We start from the raw sequence: 21,681 nt of genomic DNA, 5'->3' as shown, positions 1-21,681 counted from the left end.
TTTGGGTGAAATGAGATCAATTGTCATTAATTAAGAGGGGGGCAGGGTGTTGAAGGTTTGGGAACAGGAGAGAAACAGATACAGCAATCAAATTTCAAAGGTTTTTGTTTTTATTCCTGATATTTTTATATCCCATGATAAAAATCAAATGAAAAAAAAAATCTCTTAAAATGTTCACAAATGGGGCGCCTGGGTTGCTCAGTTGGTTAAGCACCTGACTTCGGCTCAGGTCACGATCTTGCAGTGCGTGAGTTCGAGCCCCGCGTCGGGCTCTGTGCTGACAGCTCAGAGCCCGGAGCCTGCTTTGGATTCTGTGTCTCCCTCTCTCTCTGCCCCTCCCCTGCTCACACTCGCTCTCTCAAAAATGAACAAACATTAAAAAATATTTTTAAATGTTCACAAATGAACAAAAGGGGGTAATGTTAATTACATATATCGTTTTCTCTTTGGAATCGACTGCTAACCCCTAAGAACAGCTTCTCTATCAAACACCGTCAAACTTTGCAGAATTTCTACAAACCACAATCTGTTTACCTTTCTCCAGAAACAAAAGTGACAGAACAGTTAATAGCTGCTTGTCCTAAGCTTAAAGTCCAAATTGTAATATTTATTCTGACTAACCTTCAGAGAATGACAAAGGAATCTTTCAGCGCAAAGGGAAAAATTTAACCAATGACAGTCTGTGACAACAGGCTACATTTAAGAGAAAAAGAGATGAATCCAGAAACAGCTGGTTTTGCTCTTCTGGAACTAGAAATGGTCTTTTTATCCTAGTAGAATCAGAATAACCTTCCGTGGATGTGGAAACAGCACCAGTGTGACTCTGCCTACCACAGAACCCAGGATGCCAAGCACCGTGGGTGTTTCAAAACTGTTTTGAAACTTACCACCCACACTAGGCCACCTCCCTGCGCCCAGTCAATTTCAACAGAGGCCTGGTGGTGCAATGTTGATATTCCCCTGGCAGAAACTCCTTTCCAGAAGCTATAGGATGGGGCAGGCTTCTTAGGCGCAGATTCCCCACACCGTGATTTGATAGCGCGTGGCACACTTGTAAATAAATACATTCCATTCGAAAATTTACTTTCAGCACAACATTTTGCCAGGCCATACGTTTTCTCACGGGCTCCTTCCCCCCACATCATGCCTCTGATACTGCTTGCTACAAACGCCCATGGAAGTGTGGATTTGGCGGACCGGTGCTTTGTTCTGTTTCATTTAAAATGATCATTGGACCGTTTCCACCCCCAGCCTGATTTCTTTCAGGGCTGATCAGATGTCTGTAGAGATCTGCGCCTGTGGACTCATGTTAATCTGTTAATTGAGTTAGACCTTCACTTGGCTCTATCCTGTGTCTCACAGTGAAACGCTGGCTGCAGTGAGGTTTGTGCTGGTTGAAAACATGAGAGCTGATGAATTACAGCTAGAATGTGACATTGACCACAGTTAGTCATCAAAGGGGGAGGCACTGCTCACTCTCAGACCTGCAGAGCTCACAGAACAGGCCCCCGGGGGCTTGGGAGCATTGGTGACCTGCAGCCAGCGTCCCCTTCTTCTGGAAGCCTTGACACACAGCACGTAATGCGGGGCTGAGGGGCATGACTCAGCACCCTGGCTCCACTCCTGGGAGGCTCTCTCCATCCCCCAGGACTGCAGTTTCAATGCTATCCTCTGTGACTCAGCTGTCACCACCTCTTTGGACAAGTTCCACTGCAGGTTTTGTGGGCCAGCGCTCTTGACCGAGATGCAAAGGCCTTATCAGCCAAGCAGATGGCTGGACCAGCTGACCAGCTGCCACTTCCCAGGGAGACCAGGAGTTTCCCCCTGGGTCAGCAGGGAGGGGTTTCCTGCGAGGATCCCACGTGCCAAGTCCTCGGGGATGCAAGACATTCTGAGGATGTGACTTACACGGGGAAGCTCACCAGGACTTCTCCGATTCGATATAAATAACTCTGCACTGGCAGATGGGGCGCGAGCCAAGTAGTAATGAATACTAGGACAAACAAACAGGCCTCCGGGATGCCGGCCCAGCCGCTCCAAACCACAGTTGGCAACAGGTTTGGAGGTGGCAGTGGGCGAAAATCGTACCAGCAACACTGCAGTAATCCTCGGGAGCGAACGCAGGGAAGCTCTCTCCAGAACGTGAGTGTGGATCATTAGGAACGGCCTTACTGCGCGGAACTAGAGCATGCGCTTAAAGGGGGGTAGCTGTGAAGCATGTTAATTTGCCTGATTGGGTGCTTACCTATTAACCGGCAAATCAGGACTTACAGAGGGGACACTGTTTCCCAGGTGCCCTGCTTGAGAGACAGCAAGAGTCATGAGACCGCTCCGGCCCGCCTTTGGCAAACAAGAGTCTATAATTATGCAGACGTGCATGGGAGCAGAAGGAAATCCTGGATTGCGTCTAGCAGTATCGTATGCTGCACAACGAATCCTGTGTAAAACGGGCTCTTTATGGCATTGTTGGGATCCTGTTAAGTGAGGGGGGAGGGGAAGTGAGAGGGATCTAGAGTAGGAACATTGGGGAACAAGGGAATGCGGGAGGAGGGATTGCCTTGAGCTCCAAGGCCAGGGGTGGCGCGGTCATGATGGTAATGACGCAATGACGAGGGTAGGAACAGGCCAGCAGCCAAAGGTGATGGGGAGGAGAAATGGAGACTCCTGCATTACACTCAGACGGGGTCCCCGCCCTCAGTAGAAGCAGACTCACATCCTCTCAGGATCAAAGCAGCCCCATCTTAGGCCCTCAGGATTTCCCCCACATTAGGATCAACCAATCAAAGATCCTGAAACCTACAAGCAAACAGGCCACCATGAGTGAGAATCAGTAGAAATTATGAGTCACGGAATACAGCCTCCTTCCTTTAGGTAATGAAATGAGCAGATGCAAAAATATATAAAGTGACAATGTGTCCAGTATGTAAAGACTGAAAGAAAGAAAAATCATAAAGATAGGCAAGCTATAAGAAACTATAAAAAAAAAAAAAAAAATGACCGGGGCACCTGGGTGGCTCAGTCGGTTAAGCGTCCGACTTCGGCTCAGGTCATGATCTCACGGTCCGTGAGTTCGAGCCCCGCGTCAGGCTCTGTGCTGACAGCTCAGAGCCTGGAGCCCGTTTTGGATTCTGTGTCTCCCTCTCTCTCTGCCCCTCCCCTGTTCATGCTCTGTCTCTCTCTGTCTCAAAAATAAATAAACGTTAAAAAAAAAAATTAAAAAAAAAATGACCAGGAGGATTTGGGGGGGGGAGAAATTTTTTTTTAAGTCAATGTGAAAAAATGAAAAATAGAAATGTGAAAGTTAAAAAAAATGCACCGTGTTGAGTGGGTGAAACAGCAAATTAAAATATAGCTGAGGAGGTCACTTTATTCCTCGAACAAATACGTATTTAATATCTGCCACAAGTCAGCTACCATTCGAGGCTGGGGGGCCACAGCAGCGGACAAAACAGACGAAAGTCGCTGCGCACACATAGGTTACAGAATAGATTATAACAAGTCGGTAAAATACAGAGCATGATATTTTGAGAACATAACTCAGGGAAGGAGAATAGAGAATACTGGGTGTGAGCAGAGCCGTATTTTAGACAGGAAGGACAGAAAAACACCTCGCCGAGACATGCGGGTAAAGATTCGAAAAGGAGGGAGGAGCAACCCATGAGAATATTGAAGGGGAAGACCACTGCGGACAAAGAGAACAGCAAATACCGCGGCTCAGAGGTAGGGTGCACCGGCTGTATTTGACTTCCTTAGCAGAGGTCAGTGTGGGTGGAAAAGTGGGGGGCCGGCGGGGGGGCGTCTAAGAGGTAATGGGAGGCAGGTCCTGGGAAGTTTGCAGAATAAGAGCGCATATACCAGTCAGCAATCACACTTCAAAGGCCCATATGAAGTTAATGGTTCTGAATTTATATTTGAATTTAGCTGTAAAATGTGGCTTGAGAGCAATCCCTAAAGCTCCTTCCGTGCTGGCTTATCTGACGGGTCTTCTCTTGTGTCCGGAGTCTGTTCCTCCCTTTAGCCCATCTTTGATCTTTTCCCTGATCCCTTCCGCCAGATTTATTTGTACCCCCATCCTTGTTCCCACCTCACTCTGCCCTACATAGAACTGGCATTGCATCATGGTAACTGTTTTCTGCCTTCAACCGGGAACCCCTCAAGCACAACGAGGAGCCGTCGTCATTGAAGGCAATGCTCAATAAATTGAACTGCACCCTATACAATCCCACCAGATCATGGTAGGAAAGGGCTAAATGGCAACCGTTTGCAAGAAGATTCTTTCGGTGCTCTCGCCAGATTTGGTTTGTCTTTAATTGAAGCACCCTGCTGAACGTGCAATCAATATTTCAGTAATTACGTACAACTAGTTCTCGTTATAAATCAAAGTTGTTATTACTGCCTTAAGCTTTGGCCTTGGTCTCTTTTCTGGGAGACCGGGCTGTTTTCCCGGAGTCGGCGGCCTCAGCTGGCTCCCATGCCGTTCCCCTACAAAGCTGCACGCCGGGGTTAGCTGGTCAAGGGGGACAGAAACTAGTCTCTGGACACAGCTGGAGTAAATCTTAAGCACCACACTCGCCAGCAAGAGGAGCGGGCCTCTGCTCCTAAATGCAGGATTGTGGCTAGAAGGCCCCCATGACCCCTAAGAGCACAAAACTCTCTGGGGAATTATTGAGACCTAAGGTCACTCGACCTGAAGAAAGCTCTGGAACACGAACTGCAAGGCAGAGTTGTCCCATGTTGATGTCCTCCTGTCATTGGCCCCTAGGGGCTGGTCAGTCACAGGGTGCTTCCTGCATGGGGCAGGGTGCTTGCGGGCAGAGGGGATCCCCCCCCAAGCAAGGCAGGCTCTGTGTGCCAGGCCAGCTCTCCAGAGAAACAGCTCCAGGCAGTTGGGGGACAGGTGCGCTGGCCAGGGAAGGGGCACCTAGAGTAGCACCCAGGCCAATCAGCGCACACTCCCTGGAGATTCAAACTAGAACCAGATGGCTTAGCCAACAAAGATGAAGGGAAGCACAAACTCTGTACACTTTTTCTTCTTTCCCCGCAAGGAATTAGGCTTAGTTGCAAACCAAAAGGGTTCTTCAGGGAGTGGTGTCCTTAAGATGAGGAAATCCACAGGTGGCCCAACCTTTTCATGAAAGTTCTTGTCCCGTCACTAGCAAATGGCTCAGCTGTATCTGAACCTGTTCGAAGCACGAGCATACATAGTGTTCCATCTCGCCAGGGGGTCCTACCTCTGAATTCTCTGGCACCTCCCTCCAGAGTCTCCACAGCCCCCACCCCGCACTGGGTCAGGACAGAGCTCTACTGTTTAGCCCCAAGTCACCATAACCGCCCGCATTTCTGGCCATGGCAATTTCAACTCCCTAAATGTGCCCCGGGTGGGAAGAGAATCCAGATGTAACCGTGACCAAGAGTAGGAAACCTTACCTCAGAGGCCAGGGCCCCAGATGATGACCCATTCCTTAATTTCTCAGTCAGAGAGAGCCGTCCTCTGAATCGACGGCAGAGTCAACACCAGCCACGCACATAGGCTTTGATTTGACTTCTTACGATCAAAAGGAAAAAGATTCCCATCTCTCCATTTTATCACAACATTGAATCTGCCATTATTGTCCACAGAGCCTTTGTTTCGAGCCCAGCACAGATATTATAAGAGGGCTCACTAACTACTCTTTTTAAAAGACCATTCAGTGTGTCCAAACCTCTGCTGTATACCTCCCTTCTTGTTCGAAGCGACATTCACTCACCTCTCTGGGTCCTTGTGCACTGGACCCGTGGAGAACCCACCTGACTTGCTTCCCCACCCCCCACACCTGGTTCTCACATGGGTCACCTCGAGACACCTGCATATTCTATTCCCTTCTTGCCTTTGGTTCAAAATAAATTACAAACCCTAAAGATTCTAAGAAGAGATGAAAACAAAAACCCAATTTATCCAAAGAACTAGTCATTTACCCCCTGGAGGTTTGATTAGCTCATGTCTTATGCTGAACCAGGGTGCTGAATTAAAACAACAACAACAACAACAACAACCACCAAAACCCAAAAAACAAACCAAAAAAACCCGTGTTAAATATATAGTTAAGCCTTGACCTCTAACAGATGACTAATGGGTGTTATGCTGTGTTTTGTTTCTTGTTAAATTCCCGGAGATAATTATTTACTCAATAAAGTTTAAACAGTTACCGTAGCATAATTGGAAGCTGACTGTAGTAGTTTTCTCTCCCCGCCCCTTCCCAGCTGCAGTTGATGCAGTCAACGTAGTAGACAACACGATTATTAGTCTGCGTCTACAACTTTGTGACAATTTATGGGGAGGAAATCCACAGGCCTCATCTTCTCTAACAGCCCTCCTGAAGGTGCCCCTTGTCAATTGTTCCCTGACCTGAGCTGTCGCCCTCTTATTTCTAACGGATTCATTTTCCCCACTCCTCAGGAAGGGGGGCTGTTTTGAAAGCTTGCGAGCTCGGAAGGGGAGACCAGCGAGCTACAAGTTCTCCGCTTTTTCATTTGCAAGCTTTTCAGGGCTGGGAGGAGTCTGAGCCATCCAAGAGGACCACTGGGCATCTGAGGGTAACCTGAGTGCTAAATGGGTTTCAAGATTAGGAAATATTAGGAATAGATGGGACCTGGGTGATCACAGAGGACTCCCTGCCCATCCTGCCGGTGAGCTAACTAGAGCCCCAGGGAGAGATGACTTTGCAGCTGAGAGCTACTTAGGAATTAATAGTTTGTAGAAGATCTGGGTGTAGGTCAAGAGCAGGTCAGGATCGCTCCGCCCATACACCCCAGAGGCTACTGACCCCTCTTCCCCACCCCGCAGTATGGCAGTTTTCCTGGGCCTCTTCCGACTTTTAAAAGGTACCATGCTTCTGCATCACTGAATTTCTACAGCATCCTGGGAAACGTGATGCCCGGGACGGGGTGTGGGGGTGGGGAGGAACTAACCTCTATTTGGAATACATCCCCCAAGATCACTCTAATTTATCAAAATATGGTTCAGGAATGGTGAAAACAAAGCATAGGTTTGGTGCACATCTACAGAATACAAATAGTACAGAATACTGCCCTAGAACCCGTCTGAAGGCAGTAATGTTTCAGCCGTGTTCTGTGCTTCTGGGTAGCTCCTTCTGTCACGGGGCTAGGCAGGGGAGGCTACCAGGAAGGAGATGTGAGCAGTCCCAAGGTTTCTATCTATCTGGGCCAGCCAGCCCTTTGTGCGGCATGAAATAGCCGCTGCCTCTCTTGGAAACCCACAGCCAAAGGTCTCACTGCCTTTTCTCCTGGCGCACAAAGGTCTTCCTCTAGCTGCATGGTATTGCTACAGACATCCAATGGCTACCACGCCAGTCTGCAGAACTTCCCTGGCCCAGCAGTGCCTCTGAGTCATCCTTAGCAAGATAAGAGGAGTAAAGAGGCAGATGAGCAGGGCACAAGTGAGCTTTGTCCCGGGGAAGAAGGTAGAGGGAAAGGGCAACACACCGAAGGCCCAAGGGATGCAAAGACACTGCTGGCAGATGCTCTGTCCTCCTTTTCATTTGCTTCTGTTGATCCCTCCCTTCCTCAAGTTTTCAGGGGTCAGCCCCCGCCAGCTGGGAGCCCGAGCTTAGAATCGAGCGGTTCTCGGGGGAGCCTGGGGGGCTCAGTCGGTTAAGTGTCCGACCTCAGCTCAGGTCATGATCTCACGGTTCGTGGGTTCGAGCCCCGCGTCGGGCTCTGTGCTGACAGCTCAGAGCCTGGAGCCTGCTTCGGATTCTCTATCTTCCTCTCTCTCTCTGCCCCTCCCCCCACTCATGCTCTGTCTCTCTCTGCCTCTCAAAAATACAGAAATGTAATAAAAAAAAAAAGAGCTGCATCTAGGAGCTCTCAAAAAACAGTGAATTGAAAACCATCAAACAAGAGAAAGAGAAATACTTTCGTATTCTCTTCCGAGCAGCTGATTGTTAAAGCCGTTTTCTCAGGCGGGGCGGCCCAATGGACGGTATCTTCACAACCAGGGATCACTCGAGGAGGTCAGGTGTCTGGTGATAGAACCCGTTACAGACCTGTCCGGCCGAGGTCCCCACCCCCGCTCTTCCCACGGTCTACAACCATCGCTCACAGAGGGTCTCACGCTTTGCATTTTTAAGACCCTGTTTCTGACACCCAGTAGTCCACAGGGTTACCTCCGTTTGCTGGGCCGCTGAGCCCACGGGGCCGCTGTGGCCTCTCGGCTCTCGCACAACCACTGACCTCCTGCCAGCCACGAAGCCCATCGCTGCTTTGTGGGCAAGACTGTGCCTCGGGTTCCCCATCTGCGGTACAGGGAGATTTACACCCAGGAAGGTGTGATATCTTGGCTGGTGTTTCCTTTCTCCTCAGAGCAGAGCCTGAGTAAAGAATTGGGAGCCGGGCGCGTGGGTGGCTCCATCGGTTAAGCAGCTGACTTTGCCTCGGGTCACCGTCACGCAATTCCTGAGTTCGAGCCCCACGTCGGGCTCTGTGCTGACAGCTCAGAGCCTGGAGCCTGCTTCGGATTCTGTGCCTCTCCCGCCCCTCCCCTGCTTGCTCTCGCTCTCAAAAATAAATAAACATTAAAAAATGTTTTTAAAGAATTGGGAGCAGATTTATCATTTGGAAGGTGTATTCATTTCCTAGGGCTGCCGTAACAAATTACCACACTGGCGCCTTAAAATAACAGAAATGGCGGGGGCACCCGGGTGGCTCAGTCAGTTAAGCGTCCAACTTTGGCTCAGGTTGTGATCTCACGGTTTGTGAGTTCGAGCCCCGCATCGGGCTCGCTGCTGTCAGCACAGAGCCTGCTTCAGATCCCCTGTCTCTGTCTCTCTAAATAAATAAACATTTTTTAAAAAGAAGTAACAGAAATGCATTTTCTCACAGTTTTAGAGGCCAGAAGTCCAAATCAAGCCGCTGGCAGGTCCACACTCCCTCTGAACGTTCTAGGGGAGAATCCTTCCGTGCCTGTGCCTGGCTGCTGGTGGTTGCTCACTATCCGTGCCTTTTCCCGGCTTGTAACGCATTTCTGCAATCGCCTTCTGTAATCACATGGTCTTCTTCTGCGTGTCTCTCTTTTAAGGACACGCTCATTGAATTCAGGGTCCATCCGAATCCTGTATGTTCTCACCTCAACCCTACCCTTCATGACATCCTGAAGTTCCGAGTGGACGTGAAATTTGGGGGAAACGTTATGCAACCCAGCACAGGGGTTGAGGCTCCTTATATGTTCCTCGTCCTGGAAGTCACTAATGCTGACAGTGGAGGAGTGGATGCCATGCAAGGGGATAAAGAACACAGCTGGTGCTCAACATACCTCCCTCACCACGGATTCCTACGGCTGAGTTTCCCGGCAAACAATTTCCAGGCAATTTGACTCACTCTTCAATGAGACTCAATCCTCTGAGACATGGCAAATATCTCTGAAGGACAATTTCTCAAGCTCCAATTCTTAGGGGGGTGGGGAACATTAGAATCATCTGGCTGGTGGGTGGGTGGGTGGGTGGGTGGGGGGTGGGGTCTTTTACAAAGAACACCTGTTCCAGGAAGTCTGCAAGGGGTGGGTGGGAAGGTGTGCCTTGCAAAGGAATCATTTACGTTGTAAACCGCTGTCACTCTACAAACGTTTTACGTGTCTCAGGTGTGGAACTTCTTCTGTTTCGAACCATGGTTACCCAGCGCCTGGCCATCGGCTGCCCTGAGCACTTTGTCTGGGGGCTGGGGAAAGGGGTGGGGGGAGGGGTAGAAAAGAGAAAACATACCAAGCAGCAGCCCACTGGAAGGGCAGACCACCCAAATTTCACTCTTTTTACGTTTTCTAGAATAATGAGCCTCAGATGTGTAACAGGACAACAAATCCCAGGTTGGCCCACTGTTCGAAATCGTGTGTCAATTATGTACCTAAGCAGCGGGCTGTGTTAGGAAGGATTCTGAGGCCGCATCTGTGCTAAGTGGGAAGAGAGCCATGATGGGGGGGGGGGGGGGGGAACCATCTACCACAAAGGTCCCCAGGGACTACAAGGGCACATGTCACACATTTGTCATCCCTGGTCTACAGCTTTCGGGGGGACCGTTTCCTAAATATGTTGTTGCCGGATAGAGGTAAGAAGAGATTTTTATGCCCTGATAGAAAAACATATGAAGGCATAAAAATAAGCGATTGCTATATTCTCACTCCTTTTTTCTATTTCTACAGACATCTTCATGCTCACTGAGCAAATCTTGTGATTTTCGAAACATAAATTCTTAGAGGCAAGGCGCGGGATCTGTTCGTACTCTGCAGCCAAGTGCATGCTGGGTAGCGGTTGTATCGCTGGGAGGACTGGGCGCGGGCCAAGCCTGAGCTCAGCTCTTTGGAGTGGGTTTGGAGGAGTAACGAAGACATCGGGGATGGGAGTGTTTTAGTCCCAGTTCTGCTGCGTGCGCCGCCATGGCAGTGCATTTCAACCCTCAAGAACTCCAGGGCCCCATCTGTAAAATGTGAATAACCATTCCATCCCTATCTTCCGCCGCTGGTTGGTGCGTGGCATGTACAGGCTGGGTTGTCTTTTATTTTTTATTGTTTTTAATTTTATTTATTTTGAGAGGGAGAGAGAGAGGAGGAGGAAGAGGAAGAGGAGGGGGAGGAGGGGGAGGAGGAAGAGGAGGAGGGGGAGAGGCAGGGGGAGGAAGGGGAGGAGGGGGAGGGGAGGAGGAGGGGGAGAGAGAGGGGGAGGAGGAGGGGGGAGGGGAGGAGGAGGGGGAGAGAGAGGGGGAGGAGGAGGAGGGGGAGGGGAGGAGGAGGGGGAGAGAGAGGGGGAGGAGGAAGAGGGGGAGGGGAGGAGGACGGGGAGAGGGAGGGGGAAGAGGGGGAGGGGGAGGGGAGGAGGATGGGGGAGAGAGAGGGGGAGGAGGAGGAGGGGGAGGGGAGGAGGAGGAGGAGGGGGAGGGGAGGAGGAGGGGGAGAGAGAGGGGGAGGAGTAGGGGAGGAGGAGGAGGAGGGGGAGGGGAGGAGGAGGGGGAGAGAGAGGGGGAGGAGGGGGAGAGGGAGGGGAGGAGGAGGAGGGGGAGGGGAGGAGGAGGGGGAGAGAGAGGGGGAGGAGGACGAGGGGAGAGGGGGAGGAGGACGAGGGGGAGGGGAGGAGGACGGGGAGAGGGAGGGGGAAGAGGGGGAGGGGGAGGGGAGGAGGACGGGGGAGAGGGAGGGGGAAGAGGGGGAGGAGAAGGGGAAGGAGGGGGAGGGGGAGGAGGAGGAGGGGGAGGAGGAAGAAGAGGAAGAGGAGGGGGAGGAGGGGGAGGAGGAGGAGGAGGGGAGGAGGAAGAAGAGGAGAGAATGAATCCCAAGCAGACTCTCCATTGTCGGCACAGAACTAGATGTGAGGCTTGAACTCACCGATCACGAGATCATGAGCTGAGCCAAAGCCAAGAGTCAGATGGTTAACTGACTGAGCCACCCAGGCGTCCCTGGAGTTGTCCTTTAGAAATCCTTCCTGCACAGGGGCGCCTGGGTGGCTCAGTCGGTTAAGCGGCCGACCTCAGCTCAGGTCACGATCTCGCGGTCCGGGAGTTCGAGCCCCGCGTCAGGCTCTGGGCTGATGGCTCAGAGCCTGGAGCCTGTTTCCGATTCTGTGTCTCCCTCTCTCTCTGCCCCTCCCCCGTTCATGCTCTGTCTCGCTCTGTCCCAAAAATAAATAAAAAACGTTGAAAAAAAATTAAAAAAAAAAAAAAAAAGAAATCCTTCCTGCACATTCTGAGGGCAGTGCCACGACAAACAAGAATGTTTGCAGAGGAAACATTTTGCCCAGGAAATCCCGCTCTGACCGTTACAGAAAGACATCTGGAAGTCTCCAGAGCCCAACGGTTCAGAAAATGCCAAACAAGGAAACGTGACAGTCTGAAGGGTCCACGGTGCCCCGGGGATGGGGCACAGGGAACAGTGTGAGAGAGGGGGCGCCAGGAGCTGACCTTTCACTGCACTGGCATCATGTACAGGAGCCCTGGATGGGCGGCCAAAGTCATCTGACCTCACAGCCAGCGCCTGGGGACATTAGAAGGAGGCTTACAAATGACTCAGTTGAAAGTCTGCTTGTGAGGAAGCAGGAAGAAAAGTCATTGTTCCAGGATCCCAAAGGTAATTAGTGGTTGGAAAGAGACAAGAACCCCACTTTGCAGATGCCAGGAAGAAGAGGATGTACAGGGAGCGGGAGGGAAGGCCCAGAAGGAACCCCGTATTCCCTGCGAAGAGCTGGCCTTGACCCTAGAGGAGTGGGGGCTGGACTCTGATATCCTTGGGTCCCTTCCCAGGCAAGGGGTTGCAGCTTGAACGGGAGAAAAATCAACCTGTGGGATTTCGGTTTTTACATCTGTTTAGGGGCGCCTGGGTGGCTCAGTCAGTCAAGCATCCAGCTCTTGATTTCAGCTCAGGTTCGTGAATTCAAGCCCCGCATCGGGCTCCACGTTGACTGTGGAGCACCTGCTTGGGATCCCTTCTCTCCCTCCTTCTCTGCCCCTCCCACACTCTCTGTCTCTCAAAATAAATAAACTGTATTTAAAAAAATAAATACATCTGTTTAATCCTCTATAAGGAAACCAGCATGACAGCAAGAAGTTGTGGGGTTCTGACAGCAGAAGGGGATGTGCCTGAGATCCGAACCCCAGCGTGGAGGCAGTGACTCTTCTCCATAAAGGTTGTGGGTTAAAAGGTGGGCAGTGGGAGGGCTCTGCCTGGTGCAGGAATAAGACGAAGGGGTCATTGTCTGCAGAGAATTTAAAACCGTTAGCAAAGCCATCTGAAAGTTGGTCTGTTTTTCGCTATAACCTTGCACTGGCAAATCTTAAGTAACGTTGCCGATCCAACATTCTGCCCTGAATAATCTTTCGTTGGTCCAAGTTCTAGACAACTGTGCTTACTGTTGAGTTTAGCACTATGTCCTTAAGCCTAAATTAGCACATTCTTATTCTTTTTCCTTTTAAAAAACGCTGTATTCCACTTGGAAGTTCACTTGCCACGCCTTTGTTGCCAAATAGCTTTTGAGAAGGAAACAATGGGAGCCTTGAAGACCCAGACAAGAAGTTGATACAAAAATATTTGCAAACTGGCAGAATCCACCTTGAACAAGGCACACAACACTTTAAAATGATTCCTTGAGATCAGTGCAAACAAACTGTGGAGAGGACAGTTACTTCTGCAAAGCAACAACAACAACAAAGTGAGGAAATAGATAAAAGAATCAAATTTAGGGAAGAAACGTTAGGAGAAATGACCAAAGGTGCCAGTCTTAGATTGCCTGATAAAATTCAAAGGGCAGTGTTTGAAGCCCGAATCACTTTCTCTAGGAACTAGACAAGAACACAACGGCTCAGGCAAGTCCCTATTTGCTGTCTTTTGGATACTTTCTCTGGTTTTTGCACGTGTAAAACTTGAGACCCAAATACAATAGAAATTTGTGATACATTTGCCGGCGATGGGTGTTTGGTGAAAGTTTGTCCACGGTGAAGACACTTGAGAGCTGCTAGAACTGGTCCTGAAGAAACAAAGAAACAAAGATGTGAACTGTATTGCCCTTTCTGGAATTTGCTGTGACATGGGATGGGTATCTGCCAAATTTATCTTTATGTTTAAGGCTTTCCTTCTCGACTTAGATGCCTCTTGTTATAGGGAAAACTTCAGCGTATGTCAGCTACACTTCAATTTTTAAAAGGAGAGAAAACTTTAGCAATTAAAAGGAGCAAAACATATTCCCCGATGAACTATGTGACACATTGGCAAATCTGGCTATGTGCCTATTGAAGGGGACAATTCAGGATCGATTTTGATGAAATCATTGTCAAATGTGTAGACACGTCTCAAAGACAAAAACTGTAATGTTCTATTTGTTACCGACATGTAGGCAAAAGATCTCCCTTTCCTTAAAAAAAAAAAAAAAAGACGTCTTTACTCCCCTCCCCTTTTTTGGTAATGTACTATTATTTATTTACTGATTATTCATTAATTTATTTAACTTCCATGATTATGTATGTGAAGTGTGATAAAAGAAAAATTTCATTGCCTGCTGATCTCTTTAAATTCGTGATATTATTCAACTTACTGTGTGAATGGTATGGGAGTTGTTAAAAAGAATCCACTCTAGGTTTGAAATACGGGAGGCCCGGTGCCGGAGCAGGCATAGCATTCTGGGAGTTTCTGTCCTGTAAAGGTAACACTCACTCTTTCAGAGGGAGTAATAATATATAGTTTTGTAATAACAAGGAGAAAACAACAATATGTAATTTTGTAACAACAGCACCAGCACAGATACTTAACATTTTTCCAGTGACTTGATCACACAGCAGATATTTGCACCTGCTTCTCTTCTGCCCAAAGGGAGAGTTGCCCGAATCCTGTTGGATATGGGCATTGGATGATTCTGGGGGGAAATGTCAGCTTCTACTCACGTTCTCTTGTGTTAACCGAAGGCCAGCCCGAGGTAGGACAGGGAGGGAAATCTTTAGCCCTGCAGCCTTCCTTCTGTTCTCTTCTCCCTCAGGGATTAAGTCCTCTGCCTCCCATGCTCCCCCTGGCTCCTTCTCAAACCCTACCCACCTGAGGCTGTGTGATACGTGCAGAAAGCAAAGGTCTTGCTTCCTGTAAACATAGCACTTAGCACAGGGTCTGCCCTGTAGGCATTAGGGTTAAGGACTCTAGGGATGGATGGTCTAGTGACAGAATTTTAGGCATCAGCCAACAGTGGAGTTGGGAGGAATTTTAGGGGCAACCCGTTGCCTCTTTTGAAACACCTACCCTGCAGTTGGTAGGTGGCTTAAAGGACTTCACAACTGGTAGATGGCTCTGACCTTCCCACGGGGCGCCCACGTTAAACTCTAATGAGACTTTTCAGCTCAGCGCCCACTCTCAAGCAGTCGCATTGGGAAGGATTGTGAGGCTTTGTCCCTGCCCCATGAGAACAAAGGCTGAGATTGATTAACAGCTCCTTCTGCGGAAGAGGGAGCCCAGAATGCTGGCTAAGGGAGTTCCACGCTGGCCACCCCTGTTTTGGCCTCCCGGCTGTCAAAGCCAGGCATCTATCCCACATCCTAAGGCCACCCTTTCCTTACGCGTTTGACAAAGGAGTAGAATAAAATCAGGATATTTTGGCAAATGCAAGTATACATTTGGCTTGCTTGAATTCACATCATGTTTTCCTTGAGCCAAGGTCACAATTTGAGAGGTGGGGGCCAGGCCAAATTTTACAGAGATACTTGGCAACTCTGACAATTGGCAAAGAGGCAAGACATTGGTAAACGCTGTTTAAAAAATATTGCCAAATGCCAAGCGTTTTGTATCTCATCTCTGATGTTTGTTTATGGATGTTTGCTGCCATTTTTCAGGAACTCCAGTAGCTGCTACCCAATGATTACAAACCTCCACCTGCTACCGAGGACGCCTTTGCAAATGCACCGTGCCTCCAGCAGCCTGGAGAGAGGGAAGAGCAGAGGTGCCCTGGGGGGTGATCTCAGGGACCCCAGAAGATCCCTGCCTTCCAAAACATTTGCACCACCTTCTTGGTGGTGAATAAATGAGGAAAACTCCTGTCTAGGGAGAGAGAGAGAGCAGTTCACGAATGTCTGTTGACTTAAAGTTGCTGGTAATCAACTTTTTCCCTGAGGTGAAGTTTTGACGGAGGACAAAAAGGCAGAAAGACGGGGGACTGTAATTCTGATGGGCGAGGAAAGAAAGGCATATGGGAGAAGAAAGGGAAGGCACCCTAAATCCGATTCGTCTGTTGCACAATGTCCCGGGGACAGCTCAGAATGTGCAGCTGCTGCTGAGGCACCTGTGCCGATTATCTGGGGGAGGTCAGCACACCTGGCTTTGACTTTTTGGGTCCGTCCTTAGATCCGTTCAGCTGGCAAACTGGGAGACAGCAGGGAGCCCCGCCCTCGCCTCCCCACTGTCATAACCCAATAATCAGCACCGACGCTGGCGAGGTAGAGTGGAACTTGCTGTAGCTACGCCTATGGTAAAAATCTGTGCCAAGGTATTCCGCAGCTTTGCTTTGGTGATTCATCCGTAATCATTACATCAACCTCTTGTGTTTCTAGGGCCCCTCTGCTCCTAAGTTCTGAGAAGAGCAGCAGGAAGAGAAGGAGAAAGTTATTTATTAAGGACGCGCTATATGCCAGCCCCTTTGCTAGAAAGTTCCAGGTGTTATTTCCAAACCTTATCACGATACCACAAGGAAAGAACTATTCTTGCCAACTCACAGTGGGGGAAATTGAGGATGAGGAGGATGTCATGAAGCTGGTATTCAAAGGACGCTTTGTCACTTCGAAAAAGCAAAGTCTTACATGGAAAGATACTCAACATCTCTCATCATCAGGGAAATGCAAATCAAAACCACAATGAGGTACCACCTCCCACCTGTCAGAAGGGCTGACATGAACAACTCAGGCAACAACAGATGTTGGTGAGGATGCGGAGAAAGAGGGTCTCTTTTGCATTGTTGGTGGGAATGCAAGCTGGTTCAGCCACTCTGGAAGACGGTATGGAGGTTCCTCGAAAAACTAAAAATAGAACTACCCTAGGACCCAGCAATTGTACTACTAGGCACTAATCCAAAGGATAAAAAAATGCTGATTCAAAGGGGCACATGTACCCCAATGTTCATAGCAGTGCTATCAACAATAGTCAAATTATGAAAAGAGCCCAAATACCCATTGACTGATGAGTGGATAAAGAAGATGTGGGGTGTGTGTGTGTGTGTGTGTGTGTAATGAAATATTACTTGGTGATGAAAAAGAATGAAATCTTGCCATTTGCAACAGTGTGGATGGAAGTAGAAGGTATTATGCTAAGTGAAATAAGTCAGTCAGAGAAAGATAAACATACGATTTCGCTCACATGTGGAATTTTAAGAAAAAGAACAAATGAACATAAGGGAAGGGGAGGAAAAATAAGATAAAAAACAGAGAGGGAGGCAAACCATAAGAGACTCTTAAATCCAGAGAACAAACTGAGGGTTGCTATAGGAGGAGGTGGGTGGGGGGAATGGGTTAAATGGGTGACGGGCATTAAGGAGGGCACTTGTTGGGATGAGCCCTGGGTGTTGAAGGTAAGTGATGAATCACTGATTCATTATATATATATATATATATATATATATATATATATATGGAAGAAAAGTCTTCCATGGCTAATGCAAAGGGGAGGCCCCTTTCAAGGTACATGGTGGTGGCATCCAGAGAGCTCTTCTCAGAGCTTTACTACTCTTTATTTAGTCCCCTTTGTTTTTACCTGATGCCCAGCAGAACTGCCAATGTTAAAATACTTACAATGATCTTTATGGGAGAAGCCCGTTCAGGTCCTTTATCTTGTCCAACTAGAAATGCACTCAACCCTGTCCTGTCAATCCATCCCATCACTTAGAGTGTCCTAGAAGGTTGTTAACAGGCCCAGAGCGTCCCTTCAGTCCAGCAAGGGCCAGATGGCATCCACTGATGAGATGCTGGCGAAGCCTTCTCTGTCCACCCCACCCCTCCATGCCAGGCACCAGGCTAACCTGGCTGGGAGTTGCCTCCTGTATTAAGCCCCTGGGCCCCGAGAACCTCCTTTGACTTATTTCCATCTGACCTTGTGGTTTGCTTGTGTGTGGATCCTGAGCCCTTCCAGGGCCGGGAGGTAGAAGGAAACTGCTCACGGGTGAGACTATGAATGAGGGAAGCAGCCAGAATTCTGCCTAATCTGAAGGTTACGTCAAACGTTAAGGATGAGTAAAATCCTCTTCTAAGTTTGTCCCAGGTCGCAGGTAGCCTGCTTGAGATCCTCTCATTCATTCTGGAATTGCTCCCATAACCGCCGATACTGAACACGAGGTCAAGGCTCAACCTTCAGTAGAGCTCCATCTAGCGGAATTGTTTTCCATTACAAGCTTTATGGTGCCAGGGGAGTCCCTTTTGCGTAAGGAGTCTGGCATTTGCTTCTTATTTTAGGCTCTGTGTCAATGGGATGATTGGGCATTTCCTCAGTCCAAATAAGCCGAGTTCACATATCGTGGAGGTAAGCAGGGTGTATGTTAATCGAGCAGGGCTAGTTCAAAGCCTACCAACTTGAGTTCCATTTCCTCTTGACTAGGGGGGGGGCAGAGAGGATCTCTTACACTGGGATGGAGTCCCTGGCTGCTGGAAAGTGGTGGGGAAGGAGAAGAGAGGACAACGCAAATGTCCTGGAAATTTCCGTGTAAGATCAGGCACGGGCAGATTAAATCAATGTTGTCCTCACGAAAACAGGCAGACCAGCTGGCATCCCAGGCTTCAGAAGCTGGCTCCCAGCCCTGGAGAGTGGAAGATCCCCGTCTGTCCCCCACCCCTCCAGTGGCTGACATTGTACGAGGTTCTGCATGTTCAATTTCTTTCTACATCACCTGTTGCCCAATGTGTTCTGAACACAAACGATTTTAGTCCCCTCTTGCCCCTCTCCTTTAAAGGCAGCCTGCTATAATTTTATAGGGTTAGAATTTCAGGGAATTAAAAACTGCTCAGATAAACTCCCACCACCCAGCCACCCTAGACCTTCTGGGAGGAATAGTCTATTCGTGTCCTGGGGCTGCCTTAATGAAGTACCACAAACCGATAACTTAAAGCAACAGAAATGTATCCTCTCCCGGTCCTGGAGGCTGAAAGTCCAGGATCCAGGTGTCAGCACGGCGATCCTCTCTCTGAAGGTGCGAGGGAAGGCTCTGAGCCTCCCTTCCAGCTTCTGGTGTTTCCGGCCATCCCTGGCCTTCCTTAGCTTGTAGGCAGGACACGTGAGCCTCTCCCTCCAGCATTACATGGTGTCCTCCCACCCTGTCCTCCCTGAGTGTGCCGGGGTCCTCACCTGCTACTCTGTGTGTGTTTCTTCTCTCTTCTTATAAAGACACCAGTCAATTGGATTAGGGGCTCAGCCTCCTTCGGAGTCAACTCCCATCTTGATTCTATCTTGCAAAGATGCTATTTCCTGAGAAGGTCACATTCACAGGTACTGGCGGTTAGGACTTTGACATATCTTTCTGGGGACACATTCAACCCATGAGAAATAGGAAGGGACAACAGCAGGCGGAAACCACAAGACCAACACTGGCTTCAAGGGTGGGGAGGGAGCACGGAGGCAGGGAGTCCTCAGAGCGGCTGGGGGTTGTTTTCTCGAGTTCCCACGTTCCCACGCATCCAGACCTGTTACCGGAGGCTATGAATGCAACACCAGACAAGACCCTGACATCACATACTGTTAATTTGATAAGATTAGAAATCTATTTCATAAAAAGTTTTCATGTTTAGTCATTTTTGAGAGAGGGAGAGAGAGAGAGAGAGAGTGTGTGTGTACAGGCAGGGGAAGGGCAGAGAGAGAGGGAGACAGAGGATCTGAAGCGGGCTCTGTGCCGACAGCAGAGAGTCCGATGTGGGGCTCCAACTCACGAGCCGGGAGATCATGACCTGAGCCGAAGTCGGATGCTTAACCGATCGAGACACCCAGTCACCCTGGAAATATATTTTAAACATGTGCCATTTCCTTGAAAAGGCAGTAAGGGCCCATTATTTATTTGGAACATCTTCTATTTACATTTGTCATTAACTTACTGCCCTTTATTTTTGGTGGATGGATAGGAAAGAAATATGACCCATTTAACATTATTTGTGCATTTCCACTGAAATGGAGTCAAGCAGAAATATACAGAAAGTTTCAGTTATTTTATCTAGGATTCTCTCTTATTTACATTATGCATTTAAAAAAAATTTTTTTTAATGTTTATTTTTGAGAGACAACGAGTGGGGGAGGGGCAGAGAGGAAAGGAAACACAGAATCCCAAACAGGCTCCAGGCTCTGAGCTGTCAGCACAGAGCCTGACGTGGGCCTGGAACTCACGGACCGTGAGATCATGAGTCATGACCCGAGCCGAAGTCGGATGCTTAACCCCTGAGCCACCCAGGTGCCCCCTATGTTATCTATTTGATAGATAATTCAATAGATCCTACTGCACCAAAGCATAGAACATTCCTATTCCTTACAATTTTTACAATCCTGTTGGCTTGTTACTGGTAATGCATGCGTGTTTGCAACACATAAGTGCTGTCATCCCTCCTTTCAAACAGACATAACAACAATGCCTGTCACTTACTGACTGCTTCTATGTGCCAGGCACTGTGCTAATTGATTTCTTTTTTTTTTTTTAATTTTTTTTTAAATGTTTATTTATTTTTGAGAGACAGAGCATGAGTGGGGAAGGAGCAGAGAGAGAGGGAGACACAGACTCCAAAGCAGGCTCCAGGCTCTGAGCTGTCAGCACAGAGCCCGACGCGGGGCTCGAACTCACAAACCGCGAGATCATGCCCTGAGCCGAAGTCGGCGCTTAACCGACGGAGCCACCCACCCAGGCGCCCCCGTGCTAATTGATTTCTATGCATCATTTTATTTAATTCTTAAAATAGGCTTATGCTGTATCATTTCCACTTTACAGGTGAGAAAGCTGAGACTGGACAGCGGAGTGTCTTGTCCCAAATCACCTCGCTCTTTAGTGGTGAAGCTGGAATTCAGTTTCGAGTTTCTGAAAGCTTCTGTTGGACTGCCTTCATATATCTTCCACAGCCATCCTGACAGATTTCCCTTGACCCATCTAGTTCCTTTTCCTCACCCCAACCTTTGCCTCACAAGAAGACCAGCTCAGGCTTAGGTATAGAGACAAATACCTAATGGTCCAGACCCGTTTCAACGTTACCACATGTTGTTTTTGGCCACTAGGTGGAAATACGCCTATTTTCTCTCCTCCAAAAGATCTTGAGCTTTTTAACAAACACATTTTCGAATTCATTTCCCCTCTTTGGGCCCCCCAGGTCCAAATGCCTATAGGAGCCAGAACCACATTAATAGTGAGTTAACACACACAGAACTGGGCCAATGGGCTACCCTGTTCATTACTTTATTAAAAGTGGGGGATAAAAGTCCCACAGTGATTCCAGATGGTGGTCGAATCAACAAGCTACTTATATACAATAGACACTCTCGGCTTGGAAACTACATGAATGTGTGCTTTTGATCCATAAAGAGCTGCCTCAGTGGGCCAATCATAATAAAAGTTATGTATCTAAAGTAGGTGAAGACGCGATGAGCAACTTTAAAATGGCCTTGGCAGCTTTTATAAAATCACATCTAATCGTTGTGGGCTATGTTTCTGGAGTAGATGGTGGAGGGAGCGTAGAGTCTCTGTGAGTGTGGGCTTGACCTTACTGGACAATGTGCCAGGCGCTGCGTAAAGTATGGTGTGCACAGCGCTGAGCCGGACGTGATCGCTGGCTCCCATCACGCCTTGCCCTGGTAGTTACAACAGAGACAGATGAGATCTGCCTGGGAGTCATGTATGTGGATGTGTGTGTGTGTGTGTGTGTGTGTGTGTGAGTGGATGTCTGTGCTTGTGTGTATATAGCTGATCTTCATCACTCATAGATTTCATATTTGTGAACTCACCTACTCGCTAAAATTTACTTATAACCCCCAAATCGACACTTGTGCTTTTGTGGTCAGTTGCCGAGATGTGCAGAGCGGTCAAAACTTTGAACCACTTGATGTGACGCGTTCCCAGCTGAGGGTGAATGAGGCAATGCTGTGTCTCCTTGTTTTAGCCACCACGCTGCAAACATGTGTCCTTTTCACCATCCATTTAGTGTCGTGTTTCTTGCATTTTGTGCTTTTTGTTGATT

The 21,681-nt window shown here is 48.7% G+C and overlaps 1 long non-coding RNA gene across 1 annotated transcript; it reads left to right on the top strand.

Annotated features, from left to right (window-relative positions):
- The first annotated feature begins 392 nt into the window (after positions 1-392).
- On the top strand, positions 393-8,406 carry LOC122470826. Its single transcript, XR_006294002.1, has 4 exons — positions 393-2,142; positions 2,293-2,441; positions 3,588-3,720; positions 8,362-8,406. It is a non-coding gene; the product is annotated as an uncharacterized LOC122470826 (long non-coding RNA).
- Positions 8,407-21,681: the final 13,275 nt, after the last annotated feature.

Source organism: Prionailurus bengalensis, chromosome D3 (assembly GCF_016509475.1).
Source record: "Prionailurus bengalensis isolate Pbe53 chromosome D3, Fcat_Pben_1.1_paternal_pri, whole genome shotgun sequence".
Taxonomy (NCBI): domain Eukaryota; kingdom Metazoa; phylum Chordata; class Mammalia; order Carnivora; family Felidae; genus Prionailurus; species Prionailurus bengalensis.
The sequence above is the reverse complement of the archived record's forward strand: the minus strand, read 5'-3'. Positions and strand labels throughout refer to the sequence as shown.